Below are 7116 nucleotides of genomic sequence, written 5' to 3' on the forward strand. Positions count from 1 at the left end.
TGTTCTGTGATCCTGAGCCTACTAATTTTGAACAGAAAAAATATAAATTATTAAAATACATATTTGTCTCTATAGAGGTTACCTTTTCATTGTTTACAATATGATTGTTCAACTAAGAGATCTTCATGATATTTGGAATTCAGATGTTTGAAAAGTTATGATGATAATCACAAGGTAAATAGCCAAAGGCAGCTGAAAACATCAAGAAGTAAACTATGGAGTTCCCAAAGTGGACTCAGGATCACAGAGCAAGAGGAACTCTAAGGTACATGGGGCCTTCAGGAGCACCAAAGAACCCCACTTTCTATTGTCAGCTTTCATAATGGATAAAGTCACAGTATTTTTGACTCCCATTAACTGTAATAATCCATTTAAACCAAGTAATGATTTTACTGACTCTCCTTCTCTGAATAAGAGTATGAGTCCTAATTATGTCAAAAGATTAAATCTCTAAATCAAGAGAGACATTGTCCTGTCCTAGGACTGAAGAGGACCTAGAGCTGGGATGTATTGCAGCCTCCATGTTCCTCCTACAAAACCTTACAGTAACCTTTCAAAACTACCTTCTCCTGAAAGAGTAACAGCCTCAGAAGACAACAGTAGAGCCTGGCAGCCCACTCTTGTACTTCTGCTTCCCTGTGGGGTTTGTGTCATGACTTTAGATGGTGGGAGTGGTACTGCTGCCCTGTTGACAGTAGTAAGTGGCAATGTCCTCAGGCTCCAGACTGTTGATGGCAAGAGTGGGACCAATTGCTGATCCACTGCTAATGAACCTTGATGGGATCTCAGTTTGCCAGTGGGATGCCACATAGATCAGGAGTTTAGGAGATTTTGCTTGTTCGTTTTTGCTGATAACAGGCTACCTGACCCCCAATGCCCTGACTGACCTTGCAAGTGATGGTGGCTCTGTGAGATGTGAGTCACACCATGTGACTCACAGAGATGCAGACAGAATTTCTGGAAACCAGGTCAATAAGATGAAACATGTAACACCTGTAATGGGAAACAGTCAGCAAATATACATTGAAAAATTGTACTTCACAATGACTGTCCTAATAAATTAAAAAGTGCAGACCTGACGATTTATTTCTACAGTATCACCAATGCTGGCCTTCTTTACTTGAATACCAGAGCAGAGGCAACCCCAGAAGCTGAGAAGGGATGAACTGCTCAGTGTGTGAACAGTTTATTATAAGTCCTCAAGGTACTGAATCATGTCCTGTACACATGCTAAAAAGCAGGGAATGGCAAGTCATTGCCACACTTGCAAGGTTTTTTTTAAATTTTTTTTTGAGATTTCGTACAGTCCATGCAACATTTCTTAATCAAATTTGGACCCCCTCCCCTATCCACGACTCTCATCTCCCCAGGGACCTAATGTATTCCATCACACATGCTAACTCCAATCCAGTCAAGCATTTGTATCCAGATATCCTTCAGTGCAAATTTATTTACTGGAGACTAGTCAGCCTATATAGAGATCATGGGTAAGGACTACTCTCTCAGTAGTAATCAATCTCCAATAGTTCCCAGACTAAGGCTGACATATCACCCATTTCCCTCCCTCCACTCTGGGCTCTTGTCTGATTGCATTGACATGGGTTCTGTACTCAATTACACTATTACCACAAATTCACTTGTATAAGCTTCCAGTGGGCTGAAAGCCTCGGCATCTCTGTGTTCATGGACTAGCCCTGGTTCTTACAATCTTCCTGCTTCCATAATTATCCCTGACTCATGGGTGGGAGAGGTTAAATATGAGTCCTATCCGTGGACACACACTCTGAAATCTCTCATTCTAAAATGTTGGCCAGTTGTGGCCCTTTGTGTGCATCACACTCTGTTATACAAGGAAGCTTCACTGGTGAGAGTTGAGGGATACACTAGTATTTTCTCTACCCTCAATTCCACTATGTTCCATGAGTACTAGGTGTACAGGTTTCACTGTAGATGTCTCATCTAGGACTGGGAAATCTCTCACATGTATATTCTCTATGTCTGAAAGAAGCTTTGATGAGTTCTGTACGATATACATGTCTATAAATATAAGGATCCATATTTAGCATATGGTAAGAAATTTCATTTGTCTAGAGATATGACAGAGATAAGGTTCTCTCTAGGATCTATAACCTCTTCAGCCATGTGTATTGGCTGTGTTTACAGTACCACCTGTGAGTTCTCTCGCACTGAGGGGGCTTTAAGTCCGATTAGATCGTTCTTGATTGCCTCCCCCGACACACACCAGATAATTGTGCTGCTACTGCACTAATAGAAGTAGTTTGCTGTGCTGGTAACTATAGTTTTTAGGCTTTAGGGATAGGTTGGACCTTTGATTGCTTTTCTCCCTTAGCATCTCGCTTAGTGTCCTCAAGAGCTACGAGAGCTAAACTTTAGGTAGAAAGCTTCCAGGTCAGTTCTTGCTCCATTGTGCCAACTCTGTTGTCTGAAGTAAGTCTTGTCTTCCGTGGTAGAGTCTTGTCTTCTAGTTCTGGAATATTGTCAAGAGCTCTGACAATAGTCTGTGCTATTCTGGACGTCTTTTGGCCCACTCTGATCAAGCACTCAAAGGGAGGACTCTTGTCTAGCACTGTGCTCCTTACCTTACAGCCCCCAGGTATACATATGCACTAATGTTCAGACACAGTTTGTGCGTTTCTCAGGGGCTTTCAGAGGAAACACATTTCCCTCTGAATTGCCTAGCCTCCCCCAATCCATTCATTTTCATCCCCCCCAAAATGACCTCCCTCCTCCCTCCCCAGTCCAAGTGTTCCCATTATCCCTTCCCAATAACACCTACCTCCTGCCATCCCCCTCTCCTGAGTTCCCTTCTGACTCAACTCAGCTCCCTGCTTGTCCCCCCCGCCAGGCAAGCCCTCCTTCTTTTCCCACCTTCCCCCTGGTGATATCTAGTTCACTACTATCACTGTCTTTTGGGTTCTTTCTTTTTCTTTATCTGTGTGTTTCCTTCCCATTTTCCTGGTTCCTGATGTTGCATTAGGATATGTACTCACATATAAGGGATTGTGCTATGACCTGAAAGTGAGGCAAATGAGGGAGAACATACATCACTTGGGTATTATTTAGCTAATCTCAGAGACTTAGCACAGGCCAAGGATTCCCCAGGTTTCCAAGACAGACAAGAGCAAACAGGATTTCCAGGGGAGAACGTGTTTCACTTTGTGGGGCAAAGTCCAACATCAGTATATGATGCTGTGAGTAATCAGATACTTTTAAAACATCCTGTTCCTATACTTTATATTGTGTCACATTTCCATTATGGACAGTGTGCATTTCCTACCAAAAAGACCCCAGATATTTGAAAAAACGTGTTTCTTCCTTTTTTTGGTGTGTATAGATATAGTTAAACACAAATAACTTTCTATTTACTCTGAATCTTTATTTTAGGGTGAACTTGAAAAAATGGAAAGTTATGATTTTATGGAAGAAGCAGATCTGTCATCTCCAGCTGAGCCCATTTTCCCATTTTAACTCAATGAATTACTTTAAAGTCAACCAAGGCCAGGCATTTTTTTGCTTTCTATTGAATGAATGTGAGTTCCCTTCCTAGCACTGGTTGCATTTATACAGCATTATTCCTAATGGTCCTTACCTATCTCAGATTACTCTCTCCTCTTAACACAAGGCATTGTCTCTAGTAAGTGCTCATTCAGCTTTTGAATGTTCTATATTAATTGCCATTTTGCATCATTACTAAGTCTTCAAGCTCCTACGAGAACCCAGATTCCTATGGCTGTGTTTAGACCAGTGGAGACCAAGTAACTTGGATGGAGAACATTTTAGAAATGAGTATGGAAGCTCTACATTTGTCTACTGCAGCCGGAATTGGGTCCATTAGCTGATCCCACATGTGTGTAATGATATGCTCTGAAGGGAAGGCCAGGAGAGATGGGGTGAGGACTGGTTCATATGCACATGGTTCCTTGAAAATAGCATCCTGTTGAACAGCTATCCACAGATAATGACAGAAGTCTCAAATAGACTGTTGCTCCCTTAAAGCAGGAATAACTCACAGTCATTTTCTTTATATTTCATGATGTGCTTCAGCCTTATATAGTCCCTTTGTAATGTACCTGATAAAAGAACTTTATTGCCCATCTTCATTTTTTCTCTGAACTTTCTCCTTCTCTGAGGATTTTCTGAATCCTTTCAGTACAATGACTGTACTGGAGGACAGGTATCTAGCATACTCAACCTAAGAAAATATACAAATTCTTATTCTTAGAGGGTATATCTTGTCTGAATTCTTGCCAATATTCTTATATGCATACGTTAAAGTTAAATGTTTTGATGATTGGGTAGAATTTTTTAATGGAGACCTCAACATATCACACCATATCCTGAAGACCTAAGCACATGATACTCCATGAAGTATATTGTTGCTCTTATGCATTTTATACTAAGGGGATCTGATAACGTAAATTGGTAGAGTGCTTTTTTAAGCATGCACAAAGTTTAAGGTTTGATCTCCAGCACTGCATAAGCCAGACATACTGACTCATGCCTATAGTCTCAACACTCAGGAGGGGGAGTGAGGAGCACCAAAAGATTACATCCAGCCTTAGCTACATAAGGATTTCCAAGCTAGCCTGGCTCAAATGAGAACCAATCTAAAAAGAAAAAGGGATGTGAAAGGAAATGAAGAAAAAGGAAGGGGATAGCAAAAAGGAAAAAAACATAAATTTAAGAATTACATGATCTGTCTCTCTCTCCCTTGCTCCCCCTCTCCCTCTGTCCCTCTGTCCATCCCTCCCTCCTCAATCTTCCTGTAGCCTCCACTAACTTTAGTTCACTATGTACACCTGCCTGTCCTCTCAGTATCACAGAACCTTGCTTTCCTCTGCATCCCTAGCTCCCTAGTGCTGGGATTAAAGTCATGTGGTAGAGTACTGTTAGCAGGAGTCCATGGTGTTCCCAGGCCCTCAAGTACAGGATAAGGTCAGTATCAATAGAACATAGAGCAGGAACAGTGGCGCCTGAAGGGTGGTTATGGGCAACTTGAATGCTATTGGCTTTGCTCTTCATTTACTCTGTGTGTGTATGTGTGTGTTCAATTCCTATATTCTAGACATGTTTTTAAATTCTGTCATGTTACATTCCCCTGTAACTAAATGGAAATTTGTAAGATTTTTCTGTTTCAAATTTTAAAAATTGTCAAGATTACAGCACAATGAATTATCTCCCAAAGAATTCTGATACATGTAATTTGGCCTACAGTTTTTGTGGTTCATGACAACATAACGAACAATTTAAACAGTAGACCTTTCATGTTTCCTGACTTGACATTGTGGGTTGGAAAGAAATATTACTTCCTGGAGTCACATTACATAATTAGATTGGCTAATTATGTAGAATTATAGAATCAAATAAAAATCATTAGGTTGTAAGAATCAAATGATATTAACTCAAACTGCATGTAATTCTAAAAGAAATTTTGATAAAGTTAAGAAAAATTGCAATTCATCTGTTTCAAAGAAAGGCTTGATTTAATGCTCAAGCCTTGACACATTTTGCACTTAAAATTCTAATTGCCACTGACCTCTATCATGCACCATGGAAGTTTCATGTTAAGAAAAGCCAAGAATGCATGGTAATAGACCCAGGTATTATGTTCTTCTGGGTTTTATAAGGTACTCATTCCTGAAATTCAACTTGGACTGACCAGCAGCTCAAAGGAAGGTTATATTACTTGGGTAGTATAACAACAAGCTGTAAGATATGATCAGCCATTCAGTCCAGGAGAAAGTTACTCTGAGAGATAAATTTCATCTCTAGAACTGTTCAAACCTATGTATTCTATCAAATAGTAACAGTGAAAATAGCAAGTAGGAAATTGTTGTGTCAATTGAAAGAATACAACTATTCTCTCTCCCATACACCTGTAATTCTAGTTCCAGGGGATCTGATGCCCTCTTCTGACCTCTGAGAGCAACACAGTTACACTTACATACATGCAGGCAATACACTCACACACATAAAAACAATAAATAAAGAATTTTTTTAGAAAAGAGTGGAGAGGGGAAAATGTAACTTTTTAAGGAGCAGCCACTTACCTGAGTGTCATAGGAAATTAACTCTTTTTCTTCAAAATATAACACTTCAAGGAAAAAAAGAGAAAGAAAAGTGATCTTCACTAGAAATAAATATCAAACATAACAAAGATGCTCTACTGAACGAAGGACTTGGATAAGGACTTGGATTTGACATTTATAGTCATGACAAAATTGCTGTGACTACTTGTGTATTAGGTGGATTTATCCTGAAAAAAAAAACCCTCATAGACTTAAGACCAAATTCTGTGATCAAAATGTGGGTCTTGGATAACTGGACATGTGCGAGATAGCATTGAAACTTTTTATCAATGCTCCACTGAACCAACTCGTCCTCCCCCTTCACCTCTGTCTATCACTAGGTCTGAAAAGGTGCTCCATGGACCTGGACACTCATTGCCCCATTGTTTCAGGGAAGGGCTCAAAGGGAGCAAGGGAAGAGCAGCAGAAAGGCCATGTGCTTCTTCCTTCTACTAAAAAGGAATGCGCTAGGACACAGCAGTGGCTGTGCTTAATTTACCTGAACAATCTGTGAGTGTACATGATACTATTAGTGTAGAAAATAATGTTATTTTATTTTTCTAAAGTGCTAATTAAGAAAAAATGAACTGTCCTGACAAAGCCTGTGTTCTGAAGCTATGCCTCCTGTGACCTCTAGGAGGAGATGTGAGCCTTTCCATAAGTAATAGGAATTTGGAGGACTTGGGGTGTCGTTTGAGAACTTAGTCAATCTGGAGATCAGTAAAGAATGGAGTGTTTAGGTATATAACATTTAATTTATTGAAATAATGTCTGTTTTGGGTGTTTCTTGAAATAGCCTGACAAACAACTCAGAAGTAAGTTTTCCCTTGCCTGGCACTGGGATTTTTATTAGACAGCCTTCAGTTACACACACATACACACACACACACACACACACACAAACACACACACACACTAAAGAGAGAGATAGATGATTAATAGCTGATAGATAGATGATAGATAGATGATGATGATAGATAGATGATGATGATAGGTGATGATAGATAGATAGATAGATAGATAGATA

This window comes from Nannospalax galili, unplaced genomic scaffold (assembly GCF_000622305.1).
Source record: "Nannospalax galili isolate Female #2095 unplaced genomic scaffold, S.galili_v1.0 scaffold2636, whole genome shotgun sequence".
Taxonomy (NCBI): Eukaryota; Metazoa; Chordata; class Mammalia; order Rodentia; family Spalacidae; genus Nannospalax; species Nannospalax galili.